Source organism: Oratosquilla oratoria, chromosome 14 (genome assembly GCF_046742065.1).
Source record: "Oratosquilla oratoria isolate Oo_2021 chromosome 14, ASM4674206v1, whole genome shotgun sequence".
Taxonomy (NCBI): Eukaryota; Metazoa; Arthropoda; class Malacostraca; order Stomatopoda; family Squillidae; genus Oratosquilla; species Oratosquilla oratoria.
The window spans coordinates 27547140-27564639 of record NC_134790.1 but is presented as its reverse complement, the minus strand read 5'-3'; the positions used below and the strand labels follow the sequence as shown (position 1 = coordinate 27564639).

The 17500-nt window shown below is 39.4% G+C and overlaps 1 protein-coding gene across 2 annotated transcripts in view; it reads left to right on the top strand.

Moving 5' to 3' along the window:
- Nucleotides 1–3434: 3434 nt before the first annotated feature.
- Nucleotides 3435–17500, top strand: part of LOC143032824 (venom dipeptidyl peptidase 4-like) — a 59905-nt gene continuing 45839 nt past the window's right edge. For both annotated transcript variants that reach the window (XM_076197912.1, XM_076197914.1), the window contains exon 1: nucleotides 3435–3485. The gene's annotated coding sequence lies outside the window, so the exon portion shown is untranslated. The remainder of the gene's footprint in view (nucleotides 3486–17500) is intronic.

The following is a 17500-nucleotide window of genomic DNA, read 5'->3' as shown; positions in this document are numbered from 1 at the left end:
ATTGGGATTCGAACCCTTGGATTCGCGACAGCTTACCACAAAGCAAGGGTGTTACCGTTTTACCACGCTTGATCGTACAAAAGGAACGACCTGAAAATTGACCTGACAATTCCCCTTTCCAGGAAATGTTTAGGTCCGTATTCATCATCTTTGTCCTGTGTGTTAGGACTACCAGGACAAGGATCAGTCACCGGTATTCGTTTACGTCACCCTTGTGTCTACATGGCACGTTGAGGTAAGTTCTTTCCGGGACGTCACTGGTGGGCGTGCTGGGGCCCAAGAGTGCACCCTGAGGCACTCCACTCACCCCTCCACTCATGTGAATATTTTCCTTCGCCCGCTATTGTCATTTGCCCTTCATTCACATGAAATCTCCTCTACTAACTACTTTGCTATGCTCTCTGGACCTGTCCATTGTGAGGTATCATGTCAAAAGCCTTCACGGGACTCCATCCACTGTACGATCTGGCCTTAAGTCCACCGGACAGATGCGACCAGATTGGATCGTGTAGGTACAAGTTTAGGTTTGTCCGATCGACATACACGATCCAGTCTGGTCGAATCCGACAAGATCTGTCCAGCGACCTCAAGACCAGATCGCACCGTGGATGGGGGCCCTTTATGAAGGACTTTTTAGCGTGGAATTTAATGAACCATGCCCTTGGTTTAACTTCGCCGGTGGCAGGATTCGATCCGCCATCCCTTTGACCTTTGCTGCAAGTAACGACGCCCTAACCTAATAGAAATGGAGTAAAATCAAACTTTTCTTTCTTGTAGGGTGTCTGTAATTGTACTAGAAACTTAGAAGATTCTAGGCACATGATCTATCAGGTCAGAAGACGAATCTATATTCATTTGTGATTTGGTTTATTTTTATTTTTTTTTTTTTTTTTTTTTTTTTTTTTTTTTTTTTTTTTTTTTTTTTTTTTTTTTTTTTTTTTTTTTTTTTGCAAACGAGGACTGTATGGTTCACCACTATCTTCAATCACGTGTCGTACTCATGATCGACAACTATTGCCCTACTGGATCAGAGCTTCATTGCTCATATGACCAGATATATGGATAATGCTGTGGCCTTACACACACATGCACACACACACACGCACGCACACATACGCACGCACACATGCCAACTCCTTTCTCATGGGAGACATTGACGAGTTGTAGTGTTGCTCAATCCCTTGGCGAGACCGATATCGAGAATGCTGAGTTGGCAGTTCAAGGCGCTACCACTAAACCAACAAGTCTCTGTGTGTGTGTGTGTGTGTGTGTGTGTGTGTGTGTGTGTGTGTGTGTGTGTGTGTGTCTGTATCTGTGTGTATGTGTGTGTATTTACCCAGTTGCATTTACCTAGTTGTATTTTGCGGGAAGGGGAGCTATGCTCGTGTTGTCCCGCCATTGTATCTCTCAGTGTCTAGTTTGCTTTTAAACTCGTGAATGGTTTTTGCGCTTACTATTTCATTATCCAGTTTGTTCCAAGTGTCTAAAACTCTATGTGGAAAACTGTTTTTCTTCAGTTCTCTTCTATAGCTATGTTTTCTTAATTTCCTTCCATGTCCTCTTGTGTTTCTCTTGTCCCAGTTTAGTAATTCTTCTCTATCAAGTATCTCTGTGCCTTTCATGATTCTGTAGATGGTCAGTAGGTCTCCTCTCTCTCTTCTTTGCTCCAGTGTCGGTAGCTCCAGTTTAGCCAATCTCTCCTCGTATGATAGGTTTGCAAGTGCAGGTGCCATTTTTGTATCTGCTCTTTGGATTCTTTCTATTTTCTTTATGTTCTTTTTGGTACTGGGGGACCACAATGTCGCCGCATACTCTAATCTAGGCCTTATCAATGTAACCAATATTTTTTTTATCATGTCTTCGTCCAGGTAAGCAAAAGCCACTTTTATTGATCTTAGCAAGTTGTAAGTCTCCCCGATAATTTTGTTAATCTGTGTATCATAGGACAAGTCGTTTGTGATAATAACTCCCAAGTCTTTTTCGGATCCTACTTTCTTTACTTCCTTGGTTCCAATTGTATATTTTCTTGATATTCTGTTTTTGCTTTTTCCAAACTCCATTATGCTACACTTCTTAGTATTAAAATCTACTTCCCATTTCTGACTCCAGCTCCATACCCTATTCAGATCTTCTTGCAGTGCTTCACAGTCCTTATCAGTTTCTACTTTCCTTAACAGTTTGGCGTCATCAGCAAAGAAGCTCATGTAACAGTTCACGCCCTCGTCCATATCATTCATATAGATAGCAAACATTATTGGAGCCAGTACAGATCCTTGCGGTACTCCACTGATCACCTCTTTCCAATCTGAATATTTTTCTCTGAGTACTACTCTCATCTTTCTTCCAGTCAGGAAGTCCTCCATCCATTTTAGTTGGTTCCCTCGTATTCCTCCTATGTGTTCCAGTTTTTTTAGTAGTTTTCTGTGTGGTACTTTGTCAAATGCTTTTTGCAAGTCTAGGAATGCACAGTCAGCCCATCCGTTTCTTTCTTGCACTATGTCTATTAGTCTTGAGTAGAAGCATAACAAGTTTGTGGTGCATGATCTACCTTGTCTGAACCCGAATTGTCATGGGTTTAATATGTTGTTATCTTCCAGGTGTTTTACCCATCTATTCTTGATGATTTTCTCACAAATTTTGGCTATAGTGCTTGTTAGTGATACTGGTCTATAGTTGGTGGGTTCTTCCTTGTTTCCTCCTTTATATATTGGTACAATGTTAGCATTTTTCCAGTCATTAGGTATCTTTCCTTCCTTGAGTGAGCCATTTATTATGATGTGTATTTTGTCCGTTAGCTCTTCTTTGCATTCTTTTAAAATCCAATTTGCAATTGCATCCGGGCCATGTGATTTTCTGACGTCCAATTTTGATAGATGTTCTGATATTTCTTTTTGTGATGTTGTAAATTCACTCATGTGGGGAGAATGTTTGTTATTATCTACGTCCCACACAACACGATCTAGGTAAACACACACACACACACAGGCACAGACACACACCCTTTAGGGTCTTCTTCAGTGTGTGTGTGTGTGTGTGTGTGTGTGTGTGTGTGTGTGTGTGTGTGTGTGTGTGTCTGTGCCTGTGTGTGTGTGTTTACCTAGATCGTGTTGTTGTATTTACCTAGTTGTAGCATATAGAATAAGAGCAAAGTTCGTAAGGTCCCTTCTCTGTGTTTCCAATGCTCTAATCTGGTTTTAAACTATGTTTGAGAGAGAGAGTGTGTGTGTGAGAGAGAGAGAAAGAGAGTGCGTACATGTGCGTGCACATTAGAGTGCGTACATGTGCGTGCACATTAGAGTGCGTGAGAGTTGGGGGAGGAGCGGGAGGAGGAGGAAGAGGAGGAGGAGGAGGGGGGGCACAACAATCAGGTGCACTTCCCAGCGAGAGAGAGGGCGACCCCAGGCCCTTTGTAAACAAACCCGCCAGTCTGCATCTGGCAGTCGTCGCGTGTGGACGTACTGCCTCTCGTGACAACGAACTTGTGTGTGGGTATCGCCAGCTGAAGAAAGATTTTATATTTTTTGTGTGTGTTTGTACTTATGTTACGATTTTATTGTGTGCAGTGGTCGAATCAATAATTTGTGCGTAAGATCAGTAGTAGATGTTTTTAATTAGTGATGGGTGGCAGAAAAATTATATATTTCATTATACCAGAACTTAATATAAAGGTGTATATTGAAAACATGTAGTTGAGCATGCATACACACACACACACACACACACACACACACACACACACACACACACACACACACACACACACACACACACACACACACACACATATATATATATATATATATATATATATATATGTATATATATATATATGTATGTAAGTAAAGATAGACAGATATAGAGGTGAGGTGGCAAAATGAAAAGTTAAGGCTAGAGTAGTCAGTCTATTCAGAACCAGACGTTTCGACCTTTAGGGTCTTCTTCAGTGGACTGAAAACAGAAGAAGAATCAAAATCCACCAACAGTTTCCAATGTGATCTAACGACCCTGCGTGACCTCATCCCGGCCTCATTTTATTACACTTGCCAACCGCCAGCTTTGCGGACGTTTGAGACCAGGACATAAACCCCCCATGATAATTAGTGGTGTTTTCGGTGGCAATCTATGCCGCCTCCAAAGTTTTCCTTCTCTTTTATTTCCCAGTTTCTTATGTAATATGTGGGCTTTACAATTAGGCAGATGATCTTCTTTGTCGATGTGAACTACAAGCGCATTTGGTGTTCTGTGGTATCTCACATCCCTCTTGTGTTCTTCAATTCTTTTGTCCAGGCCGCGTCCTGTCTCACCGATGTAAGCCTTCTCGCAACCTGCACAAGGAATCTTATATACAACACTTTTATTTTCTTGTGAATCTTCTGCTTTCTTTGTAAATTCGCCAATTTTCGTTCCCGTTGAAGTAACTAAATTGATTCTGGTGTTTTTTTAAGAAGTTACTAACTATTGGTGCATACTTTGAGTTAGGAACTGAAATGAATATTCTTTTGGTGTTGTTGTCTGTAGGCGTTGTGTTCCTTTCCATAATTTTGATGGCTTTGTGTTTCAATTTTATAAGGAAGCCAAAAGGATATGCTGATTATGGAAAGATTTAAAGATATGGTTAAATTCATCCTGTAAAAATTCTTTACTACATATCCTTAGTGCTCTTAACATGAAACAGAAATTAACTCAGTTAAATAACGTAGAGCTGAAAATACAGTTTATACAAGAAGAAGAAATAAATGATGAAATTCCTTTTTTTGGATATTTTAGTGATGAAAACAAAGAACGGAATAAAATTCAGTGTATAGGAAACGAACAAGCAAAGAAGATTACATCCATTTTTATTCATCTCACAATACAAGAATCAAATAATCATCGGATTCATGTTAAGAGCCCTAAGGATATGTAGTAAAGAATTTTTACAGGATGAATTTAACCATATCTTTAAATCTTTCCAGGAATTAGTATATCCTTTAGGCTTCCTTACAAAATTGAAACACAAAGCCATCAAAATTATGGAAAGGAACACAACGTCTACAGACAAAAACATCAACAGAATATTCATTCCAATTCCTAACTCAAAATATGCACCAATAGTTAGTAACTTCTTAAAAAACGCCAGGATAATTTTAGTTACTTCAACGGAACGAAAATTGGCGAACTTACAAAGAAAGCAGAAAATTCACAAGAAAATGAAAGTGTTGTATATAAGATTTCTTTTGAAGGTTGTGAGAAGGCTTACATCGATGAGACAGGACGCGGCCTGGACAAAAGATTTGAAGAACACAAGATGGATGTGAGATACCACAGAACAGCAAATGCGCTAGTAGTTCACATCGACGAAGAAGATCATCTGCCTAATTGGAAAGAAGTCCACATATTACATAGGAAACTGGGAAAAAAGAGAAGGAAAGCTTTGGAGGTGGCATACATTGCCACCGAAATCACCGCAAATTCTCGCGGGGGGTTTATGTCCTGGTCTCAAACGTCCGCAAAGCTGGCGGTCGGCAAGTGTGAGAAAATGAGGTCATGCAGGGTCGTTAGATCACATTGGAAGCTGTTGACGGATTTTGATTCTTCTGTTTTCAGTCCACTGAGGAAGACCCTAAAGGTCGAAACGTCTGGTTCTGAATAAACTCACTACTCTAGCCTTAACTTTTCATTTTACCACCTCACCTCTATATGTATGTATGCATGTATGTACTATGCAATTATATTATTGTTACATCCTACCAGCTTGACTACAATCACAACTATTCATTCCACCATCACAGATCCGTTTGCAACTTGTATATCTGTTTTAACAAATCATAATTTAAGTTAATGCCTTATCCTGCGAGAAAAAAAAAAAAATACAAGAGTACAGTGATACGCTGGACTGCGAGCCGGCACTCCAATTCTGGTGGGCAATGTGTGTGCATGAGTGTTTGTGTGTGTGTGTGTGTGTGTGTGTAATTTCACAGCATAACCATACATAATCGGGCCATGCACGAACTCTGAGCTCTCGTCCGCGGGAAGGGGGTAATAGCTGTCGATCACGAGTCCAGCACGTGATCCAAGACCATGATGGTGAATGGCAGAAGGCCGAGTAGGAGTTAAATTAAAGGACAGAGGACGGAAGTTGCATTTTGACAAAGAATCCCGAAATCACGACAAAGCAATATTTGCTCGAGTACACGGTGGAAATATTTCTTTTATGTGTGTTTTTTATCTGCCGCCAGACGATTTTATTCGAAATTAATCAAAAGTGGCGTAATGGGAAGCGTTCTGGTCTCGCATTCGGTTCGTTGTGGGTACGAGTCCCACATTTCTCTCCCATGCCCAGCAGTGACTGTTAGCTGGCCCAACAGTACAAGAACAAAGGTAGCGGCTTCGGCCGCAACTACTCAGCGCCTCCTGGCGTAGGCTCCCCATCTTCTTAATGAAACTCTCCAACGTTTAAAGATTAAGGAATCCCCCCCCCCAAAAAAAAACAATAATAATAATAAGAAATAAATAAATAGAATAAAAAGTAAAGAACATTAGAAAATGTTTGTCCTGCCCCCCCCCCTCGCAGACACACACTATCATCAGTTGCATCGCTCTGTGAGCCAACAGCTCTCTCGCCTCCTCACTCACAACTTGAAAGTGACAAAACTAGTTTCACTTAGACTCGGCTAGTTTGACCACGTCTGTGGCTTCTTATTACCAAATGTCGAGAGAGGCCAACTTGTGACTTGAGAGTAAAAATGACCTTAACAGAAGCGTGCTGGTTCACTGAAACGCTCTATTTCAATAATGGTGTCCACATTATTAGAGCATGTTGGATTTTAGATATTAAAAAAAAATGTATTTACCCAGTGTTGTCATTTTAGTTATATTCCAATTCAGATAAAATTGTGAAGCATTCGTTTACAGTTAATATAATTTGTGGAATTTTTCAGTTCCAATTTATTTCAAATTATCCGTAGAAAAAAAGAAATACTAAATTCTAATTCAATTCGTGATTTGTACAGAAAATGGTTTCTCTCTAAATTAAAATTTATATGACTATAATAGGCTGTTTCACGTGAACTATTCGTGACATTTGTGTAATGGCATTAAAGTATATTCCACTGTTTGGCTACCTTATAATCAATTACTGTACAAAAAATTAATTTACGTATTAGAGTATGAAACACTAATTTAAAAATTCACTTCACACCAGTTCATTGATACAAATTTCAATTAAATTTATTATATTATTATGATTTTTTCAGCTCCAATTCAGTTCCAGTTCACAGTAATATTTTTTTTTACCATTTTCATTTCACCTCGTCATTTCAATTCACAATTTAACACAATCCTGTCCAGGACATTTTTTTTTATTTTTTATTCTGGAGAATTATGGATGATGTATGTAATTTAAAAACAATACATATATATACATATACGCATGAATGTATGTATATATATATATATATATATATTTGTATATACATATAAATATATACACATATATGTATATATACATTATATATATGTATGTATATATGTTCGTGTGTATGTATTACTCGGCTCCTCATCACCCTTCCATACACACCAGTAACTTTTCCCATTTCCCATTCCACCTTCAGCCCAAAACCCAGGGGTCCACAGCAGGGATTAGTATGTCCTTCCAGGGGTCATATTCCCCCACCGGGAACTGACAGGGTAGTGGAGGCATGTCACATGTCTTTGGACTCGCATGAAATAAATGGGGGTATTTAGGGTCATAAATATTTCAATGGTCGTCAAGGGGTTATCACACTGGTCGTCAAGGGGTTATCACACTGGTCGTCAAGGGGCTATCACACTGGATTTTTTTCCCTCCAACCTCCGTTTCATCGGGGGTAACCCACACCTCCTGCACTTTTTTCCGCCTTCAAATTACTATGGGAATGTATTTTGTTTTCTCAACAAAAATACATAGAATGTCATTTGGTACGCTGGAGGAAGATTATTTTCCTCCTGCATATGAAATTCCTTTCAGAAAGCTGCGAGCTGGAAATCTACTCCAACAGTCGGAGGAAAAATAGCCCAGTGTGATAACGCCTTTAAAGTCACTGTCACGAATTTCGCACAACACAACATAACTGCAATTCATATATATTTAAGAATGAATGTAAACAGTGATATATATATATATATATATATATATATATATATATATATATATATGTTATATAATATATACACACACACCCACACACATATATATATATATATATATATGTATATGTATATACATATATATATACATATATATAATTGGGGTCACAAAAGTAATTTGCAAATCATATGGGGTCAACACACAAATAGAAAGTTTAACTTGTTCAATACAGTGTCACCCCACATGATATTCTTCTGATTATCACCAAGTGATTTTTCTCAGCAAGGGGGAGGCCCATTAAACAGAGACTGACCTCCTCTGAGAATGGGACCCTCAATTGAATCAAATTGACTGGTTCTTGTTGGGGAATGAAGATAGGTCGCCGTGTCAAAGGGAAACCACGATTCCTAGCCATCAGGCGAAGTCAGCGGGTACCCCAAACCACCATTTCCTTTCCATTGGTTACACGGATCTTTATTAATAATGTGATGTACGAGCCACGTGACACGATTGACCGTGTGGCGTCGGAGGGGACACGCTGCGACCAAAGCAGACACCTACCTGACACCACGAATGCTGCCCACGCGATATATATATATATATATATATATATATATATATATGTGTGTGTGTGTGTGTGTGTGCATATGTATGTATATATATATATATATGTGTGTGTGTGTGCATATGTATGTATATATATATATACATATATGTGTATATATATATATATATGTATATAAATATATACATATATGTATATATATGTATATATATATATATATATGTATATATTTATGTATATATATATATACATATACACACAAACATATATATATATATATATATATATATACATATATATATATATATATATATATATATATATATATATATATATATATATATATATCGGCTTCGGCCACAAGTGAACTCAGTTCGGTTTTAACCTAAAAATAAATGACGAGCTCACGCTAACCCTTAGTGGTCCCCGCCAATACCTATCTATCCCCTTAGGCGTTGGTGTAGCCCATGTAACCTACCATGGTTGATTGGTATGGTCGTATGGAGGGTGAGAATTGTGTGTGGGGTTTTGTGTGTGCTGGAATGGTTCTGAGTGGCAAGATGGTCTGAAATAATTCCGTCATATTACTCAGGTGCTTTCATTGAATTGCGACACTGGTATGCTGCACCTCTGATGTCCTCTATTGCACTGAGGGGTTGAAAAGTAATGAAAATGAGACTTGGGGGATCGAACTTTAGCCATCCAAGTAAAAACTTTTTTTTTTTTTTTTTTTTTTTTTTTTTAAGGAGGGTCCTTAGATCGGGGCATATCCTTTGTCTGAGGACCATCTAGCCTCAGGTAACTGTTGCCACGTGTGGCAATGTTGGCCTTCGCCTTCTCAAGGCCCCTCGTCCCCATAGACCCTTTCTTTGGTTGATAATCATCGCGAACGAAAATGTCGTAGGTTGCTTCCGTGCTCCAAAAACTATTACCAACTACCTGGGGGCATTACGCAAGCAACCGTACACTCGCAAGCACGTGTATACACGCATGTGCACCTACGTACGCACACACATAAAACAATGAACGCAAGTACGCATCCGCGCATACACAAACACACACACGTACGCACACACATACGCGCACACACACATACGCACACTCACACACACACACACACACGCACACACGCGCACACACATACGGTACCTATTAAAGTAATGGCTAGCGTCGTAGACTCCTGCACGTGAGGTCCCAAGTTAGCGCCACATTCCTATCCTATCGTGAACAATTTCATTAATACTGGAAGCTATTACCATCCCTTCATGAGCAAGTTGATGTACTTGCGTGTGTGTGTGTGTAAGGTCAGAACACTACTGCTACTAATCAGAAAATACAAGATTTTTTAGATCTCATTTAGGAAAATGATAGCTGTTAATCACGAGTCCAGCACGTTATCAAAGACTTTGGTGAATCACACACATGCACACACACACACACACACAGACTCACGCGACTCGATGGCGTAGTAGGTAGAGTTCCTGGCAGCCACTACGGTGGTCCGGGTTCGAATCCCGCCCAGGGCTGAAATAATTTCAATATCGCTGCGAGTCACTCTAGTGGGCGGGGAGTTGGGTGTGTGTGCGTGTAAGGTCACAACATTACCCATATATGAGCTATGAGCTCTCTTCCGGGAAGGAAATAGCTGTCGATCACGAGTCCAACACATGATCCAAGACCATAGTGAATGGTGAATCACACACATACTGTATGTATACACGCACACAAACACACACATGTATACACACACACAAACACACATACATGTACACACACACACACAGTACATTCTTATGTATGTAATTCCATTACAAATGTACATGCGTCCCGTGAGTTGGATTAGTGTACATGTACTCATTCTTGCATGGTGTCAAATTCAGTGCAAAGTCGTTGGTTTTACCTTGAACCCTCCCCGTCCGACAAGGTCAAGATTTGACCCAATTGGTGAAAGCAAGGCGATGCTGTGATAGGCCGTTTCTGCTTCGTCAGAGACAAGAACAAAAAGCCAATCGACGATTCGTCGCTGTTGGGAGATTCTGTCTTCAAGTCGGTGATGGATGAGGGCCAGTGAGTTGAGTTTGAGGGAGGACGAGAGGGAAAGATTTGGGCGATGTCAAGTTAAACTGGGTTAAGCGGTTGACGTTTTCTATGAAGCGTGCGGCAGCGTCGAGTTGCCAAGTTTACAAAGGATTCAGCATTTTTTTTCTTGCGTGGTCATGGTTCAGATAATGTCGCGATTTGCAGTCGACGATTGCAAAGCTGAAGTTATACAAATGATTACAAAGGAAGAATAGGCCAACAGGAGACCTACTGGTTCATAACTAGGTCGGATGCTGGAATAATAATATAAATCAATTAACAAATGAAATAGATAAGTAGATAATGATAATTTGTAAACAAACAGAAAAATAATAATAATTTATAATGAATGATAACTAAAGATTTACAAATATAGAGGTGAGGTGGCAAAATGAAAAGTTAAGGATAGAGTAGTGAGTTTATTCAGAAACAGATGTTTCGTCCTCGACGGTCTTTCTCGGAGGACTGAATTTTGACGAATTTTGATTCCTCTCCTGTTTTCAGTCCACTGAGGAAGACCCTACAGGTCTGAATAAACTCACTACTCTAGCCTTAACTTTCCATTTTGCCACCTTACCTTTATATATAATAAATAATAAATTAACGGATAATATAATAAACATAAAGAATACTAGATAAATAAAAAAAAAAAACTATGAATAAAAATAAACAAAATAAATGGCAGCCATTACAGCATATTTGGTCAATCTTGATAAGACGATTGGGCCCAAAATTTAACAAATGAAAATAAATTCTTAAAGTACTTTTTCTCATTCTTAAGTAAAGGTCAGGTGCGTTTATATTTTATATCTTTTTGTAAGAGAGGTTACTGGAAGTAATAAAAAAGTTGATGAAAAGCATAAGTTTAATATGTATAATTGAATAATGTAGTTAATTTTTGTATGTATTGATATATTTGTGTAAAATATGTAATTTCAAAATGAAAAGAATATAGTATCCGTAACACACATTAACGCACACACGGGCACACACACACACACGGACACACACACACGCGCGTGCGCATACACATTTACGCATACACGCACGCACACACACATACACACACACGGACATACATGCACACACAGTACATCTTTTTATATAAATGCAATAATGCTTGGAATAGCTTAGAAGGTAATGTAACCGAAGCAGGAATAATACATCAATTAAAATAGGAATAAAGTAATTGAAAGTTAAGGATATAGTCCAAATTGGAACCAGACATGACTAAAACAAGGTATGATAACAACTAACACCACAGTCGGAACAAAAGAAGATCAGAATACGTGTGACTACTGAAGAGGACTGCAGTTAGCAGCCGAAATATTTAGACTCGCGTATTCAGTTCTTTCTTTTGTTCCGACTGTGGTACTATATTTTTTATCAGTGAAGGTATGATAAATTGGTGAGTAGGGGACGGGACCCTACGAGCGTTTCTACTTTCTTGTACATTACAATTAGGTAAATACACACACACGCGCGCGCACACACACTCACACACACACACACACACACGTTGTAAAAATGAAGAAAGTGAAAGTAACGAAACAAAAGGAAAGAAGAAGGAGGAAAATGATGATTAGCCTGTTAAAGTGTGTCAAGGAGGCTTAGGTCTTGGGTATCAGCTGGAAGAACGAAAGGACAAAAGTTGAAACTGCAGAAACTTTCAGACAGCATCTTAAATAGTAATAAACAATTGCAATAGACAATAAAGTAAATTGTCATTGGAGGTAATAGAGATGGAAAGATTTGTCAAATGGAAAACGAGAGAGGAGGGAGAGAGGTAAAGCGTCGGTAAAAGAGAGTACACAAAGTGGTCTATTTGCACCAGTTGTAACCCCTGAAGACGATCTCTGAGCTACACACACACACACATAGACACACACACACACATACATGTGTGTGTGTGTGTGTGTGTGTGTGTGTGTGAGAGGTTCACCATCGTCTTGTATCACGTGTTGGACTCGTGATCAACAGCTATTTCCCTCCCGAAAGAGAGTTAAGAGCTCATATATGATCGATCTATAGGTAATGCTGTGAGCCTGTGACCTTACACGCACCCCCCCGACTCCCCACCCACGAGTTGGAGTAACAACTCACAGCGCAGCGATACTAAAATTATTTCAACCCTGGGCGGGATTCGAACTCGGACCGCCGTAGTACCGGCCGGGAACTTTAACCAATGCGCCATCGAGTCGTGGGTGTGTGGGTGTGTATGTGAACGCGTGAACCTGTATGCATGTCTGCGCGTGTTAATTCATTTCACTCTCTACAGCGGACTTGCGTCGCCCGAAGCAAGTGCTTGTTAGACTGAGCTTGTTCCTTTGCCATTTAAGTGTGGGTTTGGCTGTAGCAGCAGCAGCAGCAGCCGCCCCGGTCTCCCCACTCCAAGGACAGCGAGCCCCCGGCTTGGCAAGGACGCCTCTGCGTCAGGGCGACTGGGGCGGATAGGGATATCTATACCTGACGTTCCCAAGGCCGTCCGGGGACAGGAGTCGATGTCCTGTGGACCCATAGCTCGGGCAGCTGGTACTTGCTGAGACTAGGCAAGGGGGGGGACTCGTTTCTGGGTTTTATCTTTCGCAAGTGGAGTTTTATTTTTCTTCTTTTTCTATTCTTTTTTTATTTATATATATTTCATTTTTAGATAGAATGTCGAGTCACCTCAAACAGGGTCAGAGAGTAGGTTTGAGTTCGATGGGCACAGAAATAAATCCACATATGCACATATACTTTGTGTGTGTGCGTGTGTGTGTGCATAAACCTATTCACTTACCCATCATATGTACATGCAATAGTTATAAGCGACGAGGTATGATGGATAATGATGTATGCATAATTCCACAGGGCTACAAAGATTGAGTTGGTGCTCAAGATAAAAGGCAGCGTGAAGCGTGACGAACATGCACGGAATTGTTCAAGATGTAATCACAACAGAGTTGTAAACAATATCAGAGGGTGGGGGAGGGGCGTGACGCCGAACTGAATAAAGAGGAGTATATATATATATATATATATATATATATATATATATATATATATATATATATATATATATATATATATATATATATGTGTGTGTGTACGACACTGAATGGGTCCCAGTGTTTAGAGATACGTTTTATCAACCACAATGCACTCGAGTCCTCGGGCGTCCCACGTTACAATTTCTGCATGCGCCTATATGGCTTAGAATTAAAGTGCATTGTGGTTGATAAAACGTATATATATATATATATATATATATATATGGGGGGGCGTATATGTATATATATATATATATATATATATATAGAGAGAGAGAGAGAGAGAGAGAGAGAGAGAGAGAGAGAATGATCATAAGAATAAATATCAACAAATAAAAATAGACACGAGCCTCCAGGCGCCAGCTCTTCTTCAGAAACCATTCTTGGTGATTGAGGTGTCTTCGAGGAACTACCGAAGTCAAAATTTCGTGAAGAATTTAACCCGAAGCCACTGAAGAAATATAATTCGGAAATTCTTGGGTTGTGTTCAATGCGTAGATAATCCCCACATGTCTCAATAGAATCACTTGGTGATCTTTTTTTTTTTTTTTTTTTTTTTTTTTTTTTTTTGAGGACAGAGGAAACGGAAACAAGAGAAGAGTTTTAAGTTTTATTACCGACGTTTCGACACTGGTCATTTTCAAGGTGATACATCCAGAATAAAAATACACCGTAAGGAGAGTATTTAGTGTATGTAGTTCAGCCTCAGTTGTCCTCTGCATGACCGGCCTGTCCCCTGAGGCCTCTGTATCTCTCTCACCATGGTGCCTTGATCCGGCTTGGTAAGGTGGTATGTATGGTGACAAGCGCATTCGAACTTTTTTTTTTTTTTTTTGGTATGTTGGTATGGCTGTGGTTGTCAATGAAGTCATTAGTGTAATCAAGTCGACCATGCTGATTAAATGCTAACACATATTATTTTTTTTATTATAAATCATTATTAGTTGTCTGTGTGTTAGAGGGGTGTTCGCCGATTTAATGAAGCGGCCTTGCTGTGGATGTGCTGTGTCTTGCGACACTGCTTCTGACCCAGGGCAGTGGACAAGATGCAGGGATGACCCGTCACCCAGGAAGTGCCAAGATAAGAGGGTGGAGGGAAGTGGAGTATGTAGGGGATGGAATGGGTGGGAGTGGTTTCTATACCTTTGTCTTTTGGCTACCTCCTGTGTAAGGGGGAAAAAGCCTTTGGTATATGTATGTTATTTATCTATTTATTTTGTTATTATTATTATTATTATTATTATTATTATATTATTATTATTATTACTACTACTATTATTATTATCATTATTATCATCATCATCATCATCATCATCATCATCATCATCATCATCATCATCATTATTATTATTATTATTATTATTATTATTATTATTATTTATTATTATTATTTTGCATCCGACCTAGTTATGAACCTGAAGGTCTCCTGTCAGTATACTCCTCCTTTGTAATATGCGACACTGGTCTATCGCACCTTTAATGTCCGCCATTGTTACTGGGCATCAACGTGTGAGATGGAGATGGGCCAGCCTTTAAAGCTGTAGGCTCTTCACCGAAGGAGCAAAGCACGTTCTCTCCTTGGTGCAATGATTTGCATATCAAGTTATATAAACTTTCAGGTTTTATTTCTCATTTGCCAGTAAGGCATTTTCTTAACCTTGTTCTATATTAGACACTCACAGGGTGTCCAGAATAAAAGATTCACTACTTGAGACATTTCGTAACTTTGTCGAAATTAAAATAAATAATGATTTTCCTCCCTTGTCTAGTCTAGTCCCTCTGCGTGGTCGCAAATGTTCAAACTGATGACCGCCATTATTCCTTTAACGTTCCTTCATCAAATTTGGGGGGTGCGTGAGAGGCTACATGTTTTGGAAAAGATGCGAAAACTAACAAGAACGCGACTGGAAAAAGTAATTTCCTAAAAAAAGAAAAAATAGTGCCTGGTGCTTTAGTAACGGTAACGGTAACGGTAATGATACTCCTCTGGGTATTGAAACGACTTACTTCGCCGGGTGTACTTTCAGATGGTACCGGTTTACCGGTTTGGCTTAACCCAGAACTCCAGAACCGGTTTCCAGTAATTGAAGCTGAGCTGAAGATAGACCAAAGAAAAAAGAAAAAGAAAAGAAAAGAAAGACGAACAAGTCATGCGGGACGGTTCTGAATTTTGTATCACGTCTTGTGTCACATATGTCGTGTCACAACTCAGGAGCGCATTTCGTCATGTTGCCACATGTACATGTGTCATAAGTTTGTGTGTCAGGTCAGAACGATGGAACAAGTTATTTGACATTTGAGACAACACGCATGTCATCAGACACTAGTATACTATTTACGATATTTGTGTTTTAAAGTATTGTGTCAGATGACACACCTTGTGTGTCACCATGTACTTAGATTTGACACAAACCTTCCGTGTCATAATCCATTTAGATTGCTACTCATGTAACTTATCGCGTGTCATCTGATATCTTTGTGTCATATGACGTATCACCTCTAGCGTGTCACCTGCCGTTCACGTAACAAAAGATCAGGTGTCACTTCCATATGATGGCTGTATCACTCATCACATCGGTGAAGCTCAATTTATTACCAGTGTGTGTGTGTGTGTGTGTGTGTGTGTGTGTGTGTGTGCGTGTGTGTGTGTGCGTGTGCGCGCGTATGTACGCATGTGTATCACAGATGTTTAAGTCACCAACCTATCACCCATGTTGTGTTATATATTATTACACGTGTTATTCATATCACACAAATGACATATCACCTCAACTATGGCACTAGAATTCTTTCAGAGATCTAAGTTTATGTTCTTCGTTTATAATTGTTATTTTCGCCACAAGATTTCATTCAGCTTCGGGGGGTGAGGGGACTCACGTAAGGGTGAAATATGCATTCGTTAACCCGTAGACATCGACCTTATGTCCCCCTGGGACTTGCCAGCCGATTCCATTCAGCTCAGGTAATCCTTCGCATTTTATGTACAGGAGGCTCACCCCCTCTCCCTTAGATGAATAAAATCATCTGATGGCAGCCAGAATGTTATGTATATACATATATATATATGTATATATATATGTATATATATATGTATATATATATATATATATATATATATATATATAACAACCAGAATACACTTTAATTCTAAGCCATCAATATCGAGAGACTCGCGGAGGCCAACATGCAGAAATTGAAACATGATACGGCCAAGGGCTCGAACCCGGACTAGGACGTGACAAGCGGTAGCAACTTAGCCGATTGCGCCATCAAGTGTCACAAGCCACGTCTCATCTGTTCTTTCCCGTTTGGGTCGTCATTTTTGTGTCACAAGTCTGTACGTGTCATCGCTCGTTACTGTGTCATCACTTGTTGTAAGTGTGTCAGTAACTGTGGACTTCCTTGAGCTGAGCTCACTTTATGGCTCAAGTTTATTGTCTCTTTTATGTAGTGCAGTTGGTCAAGGTATTGACCTGTAGATGCTGGACTTTTCTTTTTTAACTCTGCCCAACTATCTATCTCCCTATCTCTCTCTACCTCTCTCTCTCAGTTTCTCTCTCTCTCTCTCTCTCTCTCTCTTATATTTGTATATATACATACATATATATATATATATATATATATATATATATATATATATATATATATATATATATATATGTCTCTCTCTTTTCTCTCTCTCTCTCTCTCTCTCTCTCTCTCTCTCTCTCTCTCTCTCTC